The sequence below is a fragment of the Myotis lucifugus genome, unplaced genomic scaffold (genome assembly GCF_000147115.1).
Source record: "Myotis lucifugus unplaced genomic scaffold, Myoluc2.0 scaffold_2, whole genome shotgun sequence".
NCBI classification, from domain to species: Eukaryota; Metazoa; Chordata; class Mammalia; order Chiroptera; family Vespertilionidae; genus Myotis; species Myotis lucifugus.
In genome coordinates, this window is record NW_005871050.1 from 21,112,652 (window position 1) to 21,130,071 (window position 17,420).

Consider the following 17,420-nt stretch of genomic DNA (forward strand, 5'->3'; position numbering starts at 1 on the left):
TTTATGACACGGCATTCCCAAAGGAGTAATACTATTAAGAAATTCGATGGGAAAATTTTCCTTTTCAGCATCAACTGTGGAATCAATGGAATCATCACTCAAATATGTGTGAAAATCTCCATTGAGTATATCCAAAATTTCTTCATTTAATTTTTGAACATGCTCATTTTTTGGACAAAGAATTGCACATTTAGATATATTTTTAATATTATCTATATATACAGTATTTCCAAAGGTAGCTTCAATAATAGATCCATTACAAATCATTTCACAGGGGATTTCAATAATATCCATTCCTAAATGAAAAATGTTATCAAGTTTGCCATCTCCAAGTTTTACTAACCATCCACTATAAGCAGAATCCTCTAATCTCATATTTGTTGTAAGAGTCAACTTTCTGAAACATCCCCAAACATTGCAATACTTTAAACTCGTTTGTACTATGGCCGATAGCATAGCATGAAATACAATACTGAGACATTGTCGAAAATCTCCTCCAAGAAGGAGAACTTTCCCACCAAATACAATATTCAAATTCATAATTTCTCTTAGTAATCTGTCTATGGCGTTTATAGCATGACTGGATGCCATGGTGCATTCATCAATAATGAGAAGTTGGGCTTTTTTAATAGTTTTAGCAACTTCACTCTTTATATTGAGTCTAGAAATTGAAGTTTCATTTAATGGAATCAGTAATTTATATTGGGAATGAAAGGTGCTTCCACCGAGAAGTAAATTTGCAGCAATTCCTGTAGACACTGTGGGTAAAACAGTACCAACACGACCTCTAATATAATGTATTAAAACTTTATACAGATATGCAGGTGAATAGGATTCCTAGCTGGCAGGCCCCTGACAGCAAGCTGGCCACCTATCAATTCCATGAGGAATGGGGCTCCCTCCTCCCTCCTGTCAGGGTCTGGGGTGCATGTGAATGGAGTTCCTGGCTAGCAGGCCACTGACAGCAAGCTATCCAACAGCAGATTCTGTGAAGAATAGGGCTGCCTCCTCCCTACTGTCAGGGTCTGGTTTGAAGGCCAGACTCAGTACTTCCACGATCTGCTTCGAGAGCGGGTTCCTGCCTGAAACCTCATCCTCCGGGAAACAGCTGGGGGAGGGCGAAGCCATTTCCAAGACAACCCCTGCCGGACTGACTTCCTTTTGGTTGGTGCGCTTCTGGCCGTGATGTTACACCCAGGGTTTTTATATAAGTAGATTAGAAAAAATAAATTCATTTTTTACTGTAAATCATTAATATGTGTCAAGTATCTGCATAAATGAGACATGGATTAGGTACGTACATATATAAATACATAGATTTTTCAAATAGCAAATTGAATTTTCTAAAACTGTTTAGATATCTCCATCACCTCTAATGCAAAGAAATACAAAGTAATGCTGTATAGCTTAGGAAGTAGTAACAAAAATTATACCCTAGAGCAGTGATTTATTCATATATCTATATATATATGAATACCAGTTGGTTGAATAGTTTAAGGGTGGGGTTTGAGAAGGACAGATGTTCTTCTTTGAATGTTTGGTAAAATTCATCTGTGAATTTGAAGCCATCCAGTACAAAACTCCTGTTTGTTTGAGTCTTTTTTCATAACTGATCCGATTTCAGCTGTAATTCGTCTACTCAGATTTTGTTTCTTCTTGATTCCATTTTGTAAGATTGTATGTTTCTAGGAATTTATTCATTTCTTTTAGATTGTCCAGTTTGTTGTTCATAATATTTTCTTAGGATCCTTTGTATTTCCTTGGTGTCGGCTGTTACTTCTCCTCTTTCATTTCTGACTGTATTTATTCAGTCCTTTCTATTTTTCTTTTTTATTGCTGACAGTATTATAGATGACCTTCATTAGCCCCCCATTTGCCCACAGCCACCCCCACCCTACCCTAGGCCTGCACCACACAATTTCTGTATCCATGAACTATGCATATATATATTCTTTGGTTAATCTCTTCCCATTCCCCACAACCCTCCTCCCCTCTGAGATATATCAGTCTGTTCCATGCACCCATGTATTTGGACCTATTTTGTTTGTCAGCTTATTTTGGTCATTAGACTCCACCTATAAGTTAGATCATGTGATATTTGTCTTTCTCTGACTGGCTTATTTCACTTAGCATAATGCTCTCCAGTTCCATTCATGCTGCCACAAAGAGTAACAGATCCTTCTTTTTTACAGACGCATAGTATTCCATTGTGTAAATGTCCCACAGCTTTTTAATCCACTCACCTACTGGTGGTCACTAGGACTGTTTCCAGATCTTAGCTATTGTAAATAACACTGCTATTAACATAGGGGTACATACATTATTTCTGATTGGTGTTTCGGGATTTTTAGGATGTATTCCAAGAAGTGGGATGGCTGTATCAAAGGGCAGTTCCATTTTTAATTTTTTGAGGAAACTCCATGCTGTTTTCTACTGTAGCTACACCAGTCTGCATTCCCACTAGCAGTGCACAAAGGTTCCTTTTCCTCCACATCCTTGCCAGCATTTGTTGTTTATTGATTTATTGATGGTAGCCATTCTTGCAGGCCTGAGGTGATGATACCTCATTGTAGTTTTACTTGGTATCTCTCTGATGGTTAGTGATGTTGAGGATTTTTTTCATATATCTCTTGGCCATCTGTATGTACTCTTTGGAGAAGTGCCTATTCGGGTCCTTTGCACATTTTTTAATTGGATTGGGTTTTTTTCCTGGTGTTGAATTGTATGAGTCCTTTATATATTTTTGAAATTAACCCCTTATCCAATGTATCATTGGTGAATATGTTCTCTCATACAATGGGTTCCCTTTTCATTTTGTTGATGGATTTCTTTTGCTGTGAAGAAGCTTTTTAGTTTGGTATACTCCCATTTGTTTACTTTTTTCTTTTTTTCTCTTCCCCTAGAAGATGTATCAATTGGCAAAAATACTGCTACATGAGATGTCTGAGATTTTATTGCCTATGTTTTCTTCTAGGATTTTAATGGTTTCACAATTTAATTCAAGTCTTTTATCCATTTTGAGTTTATTTTTGTATATAGTATAAGTTGGTAGTCTAGTTTTATTTATCTTTTTGCATGTACCTGTCCAATGTTTCCAATACCATTTGTTGAACAGATTTTCTTTACTCCATTGTATGCTCTTGCCTCCTTTGTCAAATATTAATTGACCATAATGGCATGGGTTGATTTCTGAGGCCTCTGTTCTATTCCATTATTCTATGTGCCTGTTATTGTGCCAGTACCAGGTTGTTTTGATTATAATGGTTTTGTAGTATAGTTTGATGTTAGTATTGTGATCCCTCAAACTTTGTTCTTCTTTTCAAGATTGCTGAGGCTATTAGGGATCTTTTTTGGTTCCATATAAATTTTTGAAATGTTTTTTATAGATCTGTGAAATATGCCATTGGTATTTTAACAGGAATTGTGTTGAATCTATAGATTGCTTTGGGTAGTATGGACACTTTAATAATGTTAATTCTTCCTATCTATAAACACGGTATATGCTTCCTCTTGTTTGTATCTTCCTCTATTTTTTTTTCAATGTCCTGCAGTTTTCTGAGTACAGGTCTTTTCCTCTTTGGTTAAGTTTATTTTTAGTTATCCCATTTATTGTTGTTGTTGCAATGGTAAATGGAATTGTCTTGTATGTGCATGTGTGGTGTTTTTTTTTTATTTTTCTTTCTCATAGTTCATTATTGGTGTGTAATAATGCCATCGATTCTTGGATGTCAATTTTGTTCTGCTACTTTGCTGAATTCATATATTAAATCCAGTAGGTTTTATTGGTGGAGTTTTAAGGGTTTTCTATGTACAATATCATGTCATCTATTAATAATGATAGTTTTACTTCCTTCTTTCCATTTTGGATATCTTATGTATTTTTTTTCATGTCTGATTGCTGTGGCTAGGACTTCCGGTACTATGTTGAACAGGTGTGGTGAAAGTAGGCATCCCTATCTTGTTCCTGATCTTAAGGGAAATGCTTTTAGTCTTTGCCCATTGAATATGGTTTTGGCTGTAGGCTTGTCATATATGGCCTTTATTATGTTGAAGTATGATTCCTCTATTCCCACTTTGCTAAGAGTTTTTATAAAACATGGGTGTTGGATTTTCTCAAATGTTTTTTTCTGCGTCTATTGATATGATCATGTGATTTTGGTCTTTCAGTTTGTTTATGTAATGTATCACATTTCCTGATTTGTGAATATCGTACCAGCCTTACATCCCTGGAATAAATCCCACTTGATTATTGTTCATGATCTTTATAATGTATTGCTGGATCTGATTTGCTAATATTTTGTTGAGGATTTTACTATCTATGTTCATTACAGATATTGGCCTATACTTTTATTTGTGGTGTCTTTATCTGGCTTTGGAATTAGAATAATGCTGGCCTTATAAAAATAACTTGGAAGTGTTCCTTCCTCTTGGATTTTTTTGGAATAGTTTGAAGAGAAATGATGTTAGTTTTTTTGAATGTCTGGTAAAACTTGCCTGTGAAGCCATCCAGTCCAAGACTTTTGTTTGCTATTAGTTTTTTTTATTATTACTGCTTCTTTTTTATTAGTTATCATCAGTCTATTCAGGTTTTCTGATTTTTTCTGAATGATTTTTGAAAGGTTGTATGTTTTAGGAATTTGTCCTTTTCTCCTAGATTGTCCAATTCTTTGTCATAGTATTTTTCTACAATTCTTTGTATTTTTGTGATGTCAGTTGTTACTTTGCCTCTTTCATTTCTGATGTTATGTCTTTTTAAAAATACTTTTTATTGATTTCAGAGAGGAAGGGAGAAGGAGAGAGAGATAGAAATATCAATGATGAGAGAAAATCATTGATTGGCTTCCTCCTGCATGTCCCACACTGGGGATTGAGCCCACAACCTGGGCATGTACCCTGACCAGGAATCAAACCTAGGTCATAGGTCGACACTCAATCACTGAGCCACGCCAGCTGGACTCTGGTGTTATTAATTTTCATCCTCACTCTTTGTTTCTGGATGAGTCTACAGCTTTATCAATCTTGTTTATCTTTTCAAAGAGCCACTTTTTAGTTTCATTGATCTTTTTTTTCTTTAGTTTCTATGTGATTTATTTTCACTCTGATCTTTATTATTTCCTTTCTGCTACTTTGTGCTATTCTTGTTATTCTCTTTCTAATTCATTTAGTTGTAGAGTTATATTTTTTTTATTTGAGCTTTTTCTTGTTTCTTGAGGTTGGCCTGCAATGCTATGAACTTCCCTCTCAGGATTTCTTTTGATGTGTTCCATAGATTTGGGGTTGTGTGTTCATTTTCATTTGTTTCCAGGAAGTTTTTTATTTATCCCTTAATCTAATTGGTAACCCATTCAATATTTAATAACATGCCTTTTAGCTTCCATGTGTTTGAAATTTTTTGAGTGTTTTTATTGTAGTTGATTTCTCACTTCATGGCATTGTGATTCGAGATGATGCTTGATATGATTTCAGTCTTCTTGAACTTGTTAATACTCACTTTGTGTTCTAACATGTGGTGTATCTTTGAGAATGTTCCATGTGTACTTGAGAAAAATGCATGTTGTGCTGCTTTGGGATGAAATGTTCTGTAAATAACAATTAAATCCATCTGATCTAGTGTGTCGTTTAAGGTCGCTGTTTCCTTGTTGATTTTTTTGTCTGGAAGATCTATGCAGTGATGTCAATGAGTGTTAATGTCCCCTTCTCTTACTTTATTGCTATCAATCTCTCCCTTAAAGGTTGTTTTTTTTAATGTATTTTAGTGCTCCTATGTTGGGTGCATTTGTTATGTCCTCTTGTTGGATTGATCCCTTTAGTATTATGTAGTAACCTTCTCTGTCCCTTTTATGGCCTTTGGTTTGAAGTCTATTTTGTCTGATATAAGCATTGCTATCCCAGCTTTTTGTTTGTTTCCATTTGCATTGAAAAAATTTTTCCATCCCTTCACTTTTATCCTGTGTGAGTCTTTTGTTCAGAGGTGTGTCCCTTATAGACAGCATATATATATGGGTCATGTTTTCTTATCCATTCAGGTACCCTATGTCTTTTGATTGGAGCATTTAATCTATTTACATTTAAGCTTATTATTGATAGGTATTTATTGCCATTTTTATTTATGCTTATGTTCATCTCTCTAGTTTTTCTTTTTCTTATAGCAGTCCCTTTAACATTTCTTGCAGTGCTGGTTTGGTGGTAAAAACCCCTTTAGCCTTTTATTTTTTTTGTCTGGGAGCCTCTTTATTTAACCTTCAATTTTCAATGATAGCCCTGCTGGATAAAGTAGTCTTGGATTCAGACCCTTGCTTTTCATTACTTTGAATACTTAATGCCATTCCCTTCTGGTCTGTAGTGTTTCTGTTGTGAAATCAGTGGACAGCCTTATGGGAACTCCCTTGTAGGTATCTGTCTCTTTTTTATTGCCCTTAAGATTTTCTCTTTGTCTTTAATATTTGCCTTTTTAATTGCCATGTGTCTTTGGGTTCATCTTGATTGGACTCTCTGTGCTTCCTGCACTTATGTGAGTTTTTCCTTCACCAGTTTAGGGAAGTTTTCTGTCATTATTTCTTCAAACAGTTTCTCTATCCCTTGCTCACTTTCCTCTCACACTGCCATCTCTATGATGAGGATGTTGTTACATTTCATATTTTCTCAAAATTCCCTTAAACTATCATCATGCTTTTAAATTATATTTTCTTTTTGTTTCTCTGATTGAATGATTTTTTCCAACCTTGTCTTCTAATTCACTGATTCAATCCTCTGCTTCTTCTAACCTACTGTTTATTCCATCCAGTGTATTCTTTTTTAAAATATGTTTTCATTGATTTTAGAGAGAAGGTAAGGAAAGGGATAGAGTGATAGAAACATAAATGAGAGAGAAACATTATTGATCAGCTACCTCATGTATACCACTCACTGTGGATTGAGCCCACAACCTGGGCATGTTCCCTGACCAGGAATAGAACCAATGACCTCTTGATTCATGGGTTGATGTTCAACCATTGAGCAACACTGGCCAGGCTCCAGTGCATTCTTTATTTCAGCTATGTCCTTCTTAATTTCTAATTGATTTTCTTCAGGATTTCTATGACCCTTTTTCTGCTTTTGCGTATTCTTAAACCGTTACTTTTTACTCTGTTTCTGATCAATTCTTTGCCTCCATTTTCTGGAGATTCCTCCTATCCTTTCATTTGGGGCCTGTTTCTTTTTATCCTAATTTTTGCTATTTCTTTGTGATTGTTTCTGTGTATTGGTCTGTGTATTATATAGGATTGCTATGACTCCTAGCCTTGGTGGGGTGGCCTTTTGTAGTGGGTGTCTTGTCAGACCCAGTGGTGTAGTCTCAATCTGCTGAGCTGGGTGCTCTAGGAATGTTCCTTTTGTGGGTTATATGGGCCCCCTATTGAATTTGGATCTTGATTGCTATTGACCCTTTCATGGGTGGGCTTAGCCCTCAGGCTGTCTGTGAGGCTCAATCCCGGCCATGCCATGTCAACTATTATACAGGTGCTGGCAGAGTAAAACAAGACGAAATAAGACCAAACAAAAAAACATGAAAAACAACAGTTACAAAGGAATTTTTTTAAAGAATACTAAAAGAGAAGAGACTAAAAGATTAGAGATGAAAATAAGAAAGGGAAAAAGAGAACATGAAAGAAAAGAAGGAAGAGAAACGAAAAAATATGAATAAAAAAAATAATAAATGAAATAATTTTAAAAAGTAATAATAATGAATAAAATAAAATGTAGAATTGGAAAAGAAAAACAGAAAATATATAAAATAATATAAAAATAAAGCTTAAAAACAAAAAGAATAAAAGAGAAAATAAGAGACATGAAGGAAAAAGAACAATAAAATGAAAAAAAAAGAAATGCTAAAAGATTAAAAAGATAAATCAGTAAAAATATGTGGAGTTTGCCTCTACAGATTTTGGTGCCTGCTGCAAGTACCTTTTGGGTCTGCTGTTTGTGGAGCTTGCTGGATTTTGCTCTGATACTGTTTGAGTCTGGCCTCTTGGTGTGCAGTCCTGGGCTTCCTGGAAGATTCTTTGGTGCAAGTCAATGTCAGTTGTAGGGGAGCATAGGAGACTTGGTTGGAAAGTTTGTAAGGAGGAAATTCTGTAAGGAGTTGGATGAAGGTGGATCCCCTAGTTGTTCCTTGACCTTTCCAAATATGTCTGTGCACGTGCAGACCCTAAAGATTATGCTTAATTATTAGGTGTCCTTGATTAAAGGACACTGCAGATACATGTGTCCTCCCAAGATTACTTACCCTACTGATTGTACCTAAAAGATAAACTTTATCCCAAACTGCGGTTACAATAAAAGTCTAAAGAGGCAGGCAAACGAGGCTGTCTGGTTCCTTTAGCCAGGCAGTCCCTTAGCCCTCTCTTTCACAGAAAACCTGTGTCAGAGTAATCATTCATCTGTCACTCAGGGTCTGCTGATCAGCCCTGGCAGTCAGTTGCTGTCCCCGCCTGTTCCTCAGCAACCTGCCAGAAGCACAGCCAGAGAGAACCCCAAGTAGTCTGGTAGGCATGGCCTCCATAGCCCAGAGGCTGGGTCTGCCTGGGTCTCCCATCTTGAATTTCCCTGATCGCAGCTGCTCTTCCTTCCACCATGGAACCGGGCTCTGCAGGGGTATCCTGGACCTGGCCAGGTGGTTTAAACAGACTCGCATTTGGGGTGATGCCCATAGATTGTAGAAGGGCGGGGTGTGCACTTCCACTCGTTCCCAGGGCTGCATGGGCTGAACTCACTGGGGAGATCAGATCTGTTTCCCCATAATCCGGCCGAAGGGCCCAGGACATGTCCATCCCTGGAGACATAGTTGCAATTCCTTAGCTCTGCTTGGTTCCCTGGCAACCCCTAGTCACCACACCAAGTAGGAGAGGATAAAAAAAACAACCCCACTTGTCACTCTAGCTTTTCAGCTTATCCAGCCCTGGCTGGGTGGGTGCTCTGCCCAGGCTCTCACTGAGCCAAATGTCCCAGTCCTCGGCACTATCAGACCTAGCCATGCTTGTGCTAATTTCCAGTTCATAGCCATTCCCTTTTGTCTTGGGTCGCAGCAGGACGGGGAAGACCCAGCCATTCTGCATGTAGGGGAAGTGTTGCCACCCATGCACTCGAGTTGGGCAAGATTGATCCTCTTTCCCAAGCCACACTTCCCAGCCCCCTTCTGACTGTCTACCCAAAGTTCTTCCAGAGAATAAAGGGCTCCTCATATTCACTGATGAGTGTACCGATCAAACCCCTCCACTGGCCTTGAACTTTGCTACTGGTCCCTTCCACAGACACAGATTGGAGCGAAGTTCCTAGGCTGCTGTTGTAACAAAGAAATTGCTCTTTGCTGAGATGATGAAGTCTGAGATTCCCAGGTGGACCAAATCCCCACTGATTACCAAAGCCTGATACTATGCATGCTCTCCTTCTCTTCTCTGTTTTTCTGGATTGGGGATTCCTGTGTGGGGCTGAGACTCCATGCTCCCAGGGAGTGGGGGCTCCACTGATGCACTTTCTCTCAGGCTTCCCAGCCTCGCAGATGGGTGAGTTGGCTCACCCTCTCTGCATTCCCTGCCTACAATACTTAAGATCAACTACAGTTCAGCTGGTTTTTCAAGCCGAATTCTCTGCAGTTATAGCAGCAAGTCCAGTCTGATGTTGGGAGCAAGTGGACTTGCTCCCAACAACTACTCTGCAGCCATCTGGGAATTCCTCCCTCTGTTTTTCTTGATGAGTCTGGTTAAAGGTTTGTCAATCTTGTTTATCTTTTTAAAGAACCAGTTCTTGGTTTCATTGATCTTTTTGTATTGATTTTTTTGGACATTTCATTTATTTCCACAGTGATCGTTATTTCTTTTTCCCACTCACTTTGGGTATTGTTCTTTCTTTACTTCCTTTAGGTGTAAAGTTAGAAATTTTATTTGAGATCTTTCTTGCTTCTTGAGGTAGGCCTGTAATGCTATGAATTTCTCACAACTGCTTATGCTATGTCCTATAAATTTTGTATTGTGGTGTTCCTATTTTAATTTGTCTCAAAGTTTCTTTGGATTACTTCCTTGATCTCGTTGTTAACTCATTCATTGTTTAGTAACATGTTATTTAGCCTCCATGTTTTTGTGTACTTTTCAGGTTTTTTCTTGTGATTGTTTTCTAGTTTCATGCCATTATAGTCAGAGAAAATTCTTGATTGATTTCAATCATCTTAAATTTATAGACTTTTTTGTGTACTAACATGTGGTCTATCCTAGAAAATGTTCTATGTGCACTTTTAAAGAATGTATATTCTGATGCTTTTTGGGTGAAATGCTTTGAAAATATCAATTAAATACATCTGATCTGGGTCTAGTGTGTCAGTTAAGGCTGCTGTTTTCTTGTTGATTTTCTGTCTGGGATTTATTCATTGATGTCAATAGTGTTTTCAAATCCTGTATTATGACTGTATTACTGTCCATCTCTCCTTCTATGTCCATCAAAGTTTGCTTTATATATTTAGGTGCTCCTATGTTAGGTACATAAATTTTACAAGGTTTATATTCTCTTGTTGAACTGATACCTTTATCTTTATGTAGTGTCCTTCTTCATCTCTTATTATAACCTTTGTTTTAAAGTCTATTTTGTCTGATATAATAAGTATTGCTACCCTAATACCCTAGCTTATTTTTCATTTCCACTTGCATAAACTACCTATTTCCATCCCTTTACTTTCAGTCTGTGTGTGTCCTTCGTTGTGTGTTGGGTTTCTTGTAGACAGCATGTATATGGGTCTTATTTTCTTATCTGTTTTGCTACTCTATGTGTTTTGAGTAGAGCATTTAAGCCATTTACATTTAAATGGATTATTGGTAAGTATGTATGTATTGCCATTTTATTCTTTATAGCTATTTTTTCTTCTTTTTAAAGAAGACCCTTCAACATTTCTTGTAATAACCAAAATATTTTACTCATTATGCTTATATCCCCTTTTTTACTCCTAATGATGTAAATTCTTTTTAAATTTTTAATTAATTTATTATTTTTTAATTTTAATTTTTTTCAATTGCGATATATATTCAACACTATCCCACATCAGTTTCAAGTGCACAGCACAGTGGCCAGACAATCAAATTGTTCTCCCTAACTTCTATAGTACCCAACCAGTACCACACATAGTCAAAACAACACTATTGACTATATATCCCATGCTGTACTTTACCTCCCCCTTGAGTGTTTTGTAACTACCAATCTGTATTTCTCAATCCCTTTACCTTTTTCACCTAGTCCCACCACCAACTCCACTCTGTTAAAATCATACAGAAAATTTTTATTTTCAAGGAAAATGCTACATTATCAAAATTGGCTAAAGAAAGTAAGGAAATTCAAGTAGATCAATGATACAATATAAATTAAGAAATTTGTGAAAGAACCACTTATGATAAAGAACAAATCCTGCCCTGGCCAGTGTGCTTAGTGGTTAGAGCATCAGCCTTTGCACCAAAGGGTCACAGGTTTGGTTTCCAGCCAAGGGCACATACCTGGATTGCGGGTTTGCTCCCCGCCCCCAGTTGGGGTGCATGTAGGAGGCAACCAGTTGATGTGTCTCTCACATCAATGTTTCTCTCTCTCTCTCTCCCTCCCTTCCACTCTCTCTGAAAAAGCAATGGCAAAAATATCCTCTGATGACGATGAAGAAAAAAAAGACTAAATCCTGATGAGGTACAGAATACTTTCATCAAACTTAAAACTACAGACTAATATAAGGTACTGGTCCAAAGGGCTTGAATACAACATTCATATATTAAATTTAAAAGAGATTAATTAAAAGAATAAAAAAGATTGATAACCCTTTAATCAAGCTCATCAAGAAAAAAAGAGAGAGGGCCTAAATAAAATACAATCAGAAATGAAAGAGGAAAAGTACCATCTGTCACTGTAGAAATACAAAGGAGTATAAAAAATATGAACAATTATATGCCAAAAAATTGGGCAATCTGGAACACATGGATACATTCCTAGAAACATATAATCTTGCAAAATGGAATCAAGAAGAAACATAAAATCTGAACAGAGCAATTACAACAGACCAATTACAACAAATGAAATTGATGCAGTTATCAAAAATTTTTGGACAAACAAAAAGTACTGGACTGGATGGCTTCACATGTAAATTTTACCAAATATCAAAGAAGAACTAACAGCCATCCTTCGCAAACTATCCCAAAAAATTAAGAAAAGGGAAGACATAGAGATCAATGGAACAGAATAGAGTGCTCAGAAATGTATCCTTGTCTAACAATGGAATACTATGCAGCTGTCAAAAAGAGGGATCTCTTACCCTTTGGGACAGCATGGATAGACCTGGAGAATATTATGCTAAGTGTAATAAGCCAATCTGAGAAAGACAAATATCACATGATCTCACTTATTTGTGGAATCTAATTAACAAAATGAACTGACCAACAAAATAAGACCCGAAGCATGGAGGCATGGAACAGACTGATATACCTCAATGTGCGGATGGGGGATGAGAAGAGATAAACCATGGACATGGGAAATAGGGTGGTGAACACCTGGGGGGGGTGGCTAGGGGCTGGAAGGAGGAGAGTAAGGGGGGTAAGGGTAGAGAGTAATATTATCAATAAAATTATATATTAAAAAAGAAATATACCTGTGTCTATATGGTCAATTAATATTTGACAAGGTAGGCAAAAACGCAATGGGTAAAGACAGACCAATAAATGGTGTTATGAAAATTGGACAGATACATGCAAAAAAAAAACCTGAAACTAGATCACCTTCTTACACCATATATAAGAATAAACTCAAAATAGATTAAAGGCTTAAATGTAAGATTTGAAACCATAAAACTAGAAGAAAACATATGCAGTAAAATCTGGAACATTTCTGTTAACAATAATTTCTTTGATATACCTCCTCAGGCAAGGGAAACAAAAACAAAAATAAACAAATGGAACTACATCAAAATAAAAAGCTATTGCACAGCAAAAGAAACCATCAACAAAATGAAAAGGCAACCAACCAAGTGAATGGGAGAACATATTAGCTAATGATGTTATAATGGGTTAATATTCAAAATTTATATGGAACTGATACAGACAAACACCCCCCCAAAAATCAAATAATCCAGTTAAAAAAATGAATAGAGACTTCTTCAAGAACATATAGATGGTAATTTGCCATATGAAAAGTTACTCAACACCTCTAATCATCAGAAAAATGCAAATTAAAACCACAATGAGATATCATCTCACACCTGTCAGAATGGCTATCATCAATAAAACAATGAACAACAAGTATTGGTGATGATATGGAGAAAAGAGAACCTTCTTGTACTGTTGGTGGGTAAAAGGGGTGAAGGTATTGAGAAATATAGATTGGTAGTTATAAAATATTCATGGAAATGCAAAGTACAGCATATGAAATTTAGTGAATATTAATAAACTATATATGGTGCCAGTTGGGTACTGGAAATATGAGGGGCAAAACTTTTTAAAGTATATGTCTAACCACTGTGCTATACATCTGAAATTAGTACAAAATAATATTGACTGTAAAGTGTAATTTTAAAAGATAATTAAAACATGAGACCTAAAACAAAAGGGTGAATTTTATCTGTGAATTATATCCCAACTAGAGGCCCGGTGAATGAAAATTCATGCTCTGGAGGGGGGTTCCCTCAGCCCGGCCTGCCCTCTCTCACATTCTGGGAGCCCTTAGGGACAGGAGGCGACCCAGCAATCAGGGGAAGGCGATGCCCCCATCACACCTCTGCTGCCGCCACTGCCGACAGCACAAGCCTCGGCCAGCCCTGGTTACCAGAGCCTCGGGCAGCTGGTCAGCCGCCATCTGAGGCTTGTCTGCACCTCTGGCCGGCCCTGGGCAGCTGGGGGGGCTGAGGGGACTGGGTACCACCATCTTGTGGCTGTGGGCACTGCCATCTTTGAGGGCGTGGCAGTCAATTAGCATATTCTCTCCTTATTGGCTGTGGGTACTGCCATCTTTGCAATGGCATGAGGGCCAATTGGCATATCCCCTCTTTATTATATAGGATGATTTGTTATTTCTAAAGAAAATAGAAATATACAGACAAGTAAGACAAAAATATATAATAACTTTAGACAGTAAATGTAGACAGACCTAAATTTCCAGTTAAAGCCACAGATTGCCAGTATGAATCAAAATATAAAAGACAAAAATATACAGGTGTATGCTGTTTATCAGATTCACTGTATAGCTGATGTAAAATTATTGTAAAGTTAACAGGCAAATTTTAACAGTAAAGAGCTTATGTATTATTCTGAAGCAGCATAGACAATAATTATGACACATTTCCATAAACAGTTACCACATAATAAAATTTTCAGCTCATCATGAAGATATAAGCCCAAACTTGTGTGTACCTAATATCTTAGCCTTACTATACTTATACTATAGATAGAAAATAAAAAATAAATTTATCATTTATCATATCTATTTAACATATTTGTCATAGTGGTTTTTATTCATAAAAATGAGTAAGGATAAAGAAGATTTTAACAGCACAGTTAACCTTTCTGATTAAGAACACCTTTTATACAGAACAGTATACCAAGCAAATGTTAGGTCACAAAATATAGGAGGTGAGGACACTGGCAACAGAGGGTTGAAGTGATTGATAGACTATGAAATCTCAATTTGATAGGAAAGAACAGCAAAGACAAAGAAAGTATTAGATGGTTGGAGTAGATGGATCTGTGAGATGGTGGTTGAACAATTGATGCTTTGATATTGGTAGAGTAAGAATCTTGGAAATATTGCCAAATGTTATAGCAAACAAATTTATTTCAGAAGTAGTTAGTCCTGGACCACTACAAGGTTCACAGTGTTTCCATTGAAGTATGTGGCTGAAGTGGGGTAGAGGCATTGAAGATAGAGATTCAGGTACTAAAAGTCCAGAATGATGGATAGGTCATTAACATAGATATGAAGTCCCCTAAGGTGTGAGGACTTTGAGTAGAAAAGAATACTGAACTAACCATGAGTCAAATGTTGATTGAATGGAGGAAGATTAGGTAGTTCCACAACCAAAAAAAGGTGTTTTTAGAGCTAGATGGCATCAACCAAGGTTTTCACAGGCAACTAGATATGTGAGACTCTAAAAGTAGCATGAAATGAAGAGGCCACTGATCCCATCACTTTACCCAGAGTTAAATTGAATGTAAAACAAATAGCAGCCTCTACTGATGGTATGGTGAGAGAAGTGCTATTCCGACATAAACCTGTTTAAATTAAGATCAGAGAAGAAAGTTACCATCAGTGAAGGAACGTACATACTAGTACAGTTTGTTAAAATGTAATAAAAAATAAAGCATAAAGTCCAAAAAATGTAATGAAAGTTTAAAAGGTATAATGAAGAAGTAAGAAATAAAGTGATAAGTGGTGTGTTCAGTCAGTTGAAGAGAAATAATAGAGGAAGAACATATAACTGAATGAATTTACATTCTGGGAGGTGAGCAAGAATGACAGGAATGTGTAGATTAAGCTGCTTGACATTTATAAGAAATTCTGGCTTTGACATGGTGAGGGGTCCACTCTAGCTTGCGGCCTGTGTCTATGGTCGGCCCGTATGGTCCAGTTGCTCCGGACAGAGATCAAGTGTATGGCGCCGCAGAAACCGGCTCCCAGGCCCCGATAACGGTCCGCCCCCGCAGTTCCCCGCGCGGGGAGAAGGTCTTCTCTGATCTGAGAATGGCTACTCCATGATATGAGCCAGTGGCAGAGATTGGTGTTGGTGCCTATGGGACGGTGTACAAGGCCCGTGATCCCCACAGTGGCCACTTTGTGGCCCTCAAGAGCGTGAGAGTCCCCAGTGGAGGAGGTGCTGGAGGGGCCCTTCCCATCAGCACAGTTCCTGTGGTGGCCTTACTGCGGCAGCTGGAGGCTTTTGAGCATCCCAATGTTGCCCGGCTGATGGATGTCTGTGCCACTGCCCGAACTGACCAGGAGACCAAAGCGACCCTGGTGTTTGAGCACGCGGACCAAGACCTAAGGACGTATCTGGACAAGGCACCCCCACCAGGCTTGCCAATGGAGACCATCAAGGATCTGATGCGCCAGTTTCTAAGAGGCCTGGATTTTCTTCATGCCAATTGCATTGTTCACCGAGACCTGAAGCCAGAGAATATTCTGGTGACAAGTGATGGGCCAGTCAAGCTGGCTGACTTTGGCCTGGCCAGAATCTACAGCTACCGGATGGCACTTACACCTGTGCTTGTTACACTCTGGTACCGTGCTCTGGAAGTTCATCTGCAGTCCACATACGCAACACCTGTGGACTTGTGGAGTGTTGCCTGTATCTTTGCAGGGATGTTTTGTCAAAAGCCTCTCTTCTGCGGAAACTTTGAAGCTGACCAATTGGGCAAAATCTTTGACCTGATTGAGCTGCCTCCAGAGGAACATTGGCCCCGAGATGTGTCTCTACCCCGAGGAGCCTTCCCCCCCAGAGGGCCCTGCCCAGTGCAGTCGGTGAGACCGGAGATGGAGGAGTCTGGAGCACAGCTGCTGCTGGAGATGCTGACTTTTAACCCACACAAGCGAATCTCTGCCTTCCGAGCCCTGCAGCACTCTCATCTACAAAAGGAAGAAGGTAACCCAGAGTGAGCAATGGAGTAGCTGCAACAGAACCGAGAAGAGAAGCTGTCACTTACCTTCCTTTGAACACTTGAGTGCAGAGCCCCCCCACCGAGAAGGCGCTCTGTGTCTTTTTATCTGAGGCTGTGGAGATGCTTCCTCCAACTTTTTACAGGGAATATCTTGCTGGCTGCCTTAATGACATTTCCCTCCCTCCCCTCCTTTGGGGATTATCCTTCTCCTGCCCTCCTATTTCCTGACACCAAAGAGTATGTCCCTTGTTCTCCCCTTCCTTACCTTGATATTGGGATTCTTTTTTATATGGGGGGTGGGGGGGGACAAAACAAAGAAATATGGTCTTTAAAAAAAAAGAAAGAAAAAAGAAATTCTGGCTTTCCTGTAGGTGACACTGATTTTAGAGAAGAAGAAGAAGAAGAAGAAGAAGAAGGAGGAGGAGGAGGAGGAGGAGGAGGAGGAGGAGGAGGAGGAAGAGGAGGAGGAGGAGGAGGAGGAGAAGAAGAAAGAGGGAGAGAGAAATATCAATGTATGAGAGAAATATTGATAATTGGCCTACCAGGGATAAAACCCACAACCTCGGTATGTGTCCTGACCAGTAATCAGACCTGCAACCTTTCCATGCATGGGACGACTCTCCAACCAATTGAGCCACACTCTTCAGGGCAGTCCATTATACTTCTGAAAGGATTTGAGTCTTTGCTGGATTCTAGGAAGGGAGTTACTATCTGGCTTGAATTCTATGGGGATCTGGCTCATAGCTCTCAAGAGTCACAGAATAGACGTGAGGTTCCTATTACCTC

At 38.4% G+C, this 17,420-nt stretch overlaps 1 pseudogene; it reads left to right on the forward strand.

Annotated features, from left to right (window-relative positions):
* Positions 1 to 15,720: 15,720 nt before the first annotated feature.
* On the forward strand, positions 15,721 to 16,651 carry LOC102432474 (annotated as a pseudogene).
* The last annotated feature ends 769 nt before the right edge of the window (positions 16,652 to 17,420 follow it).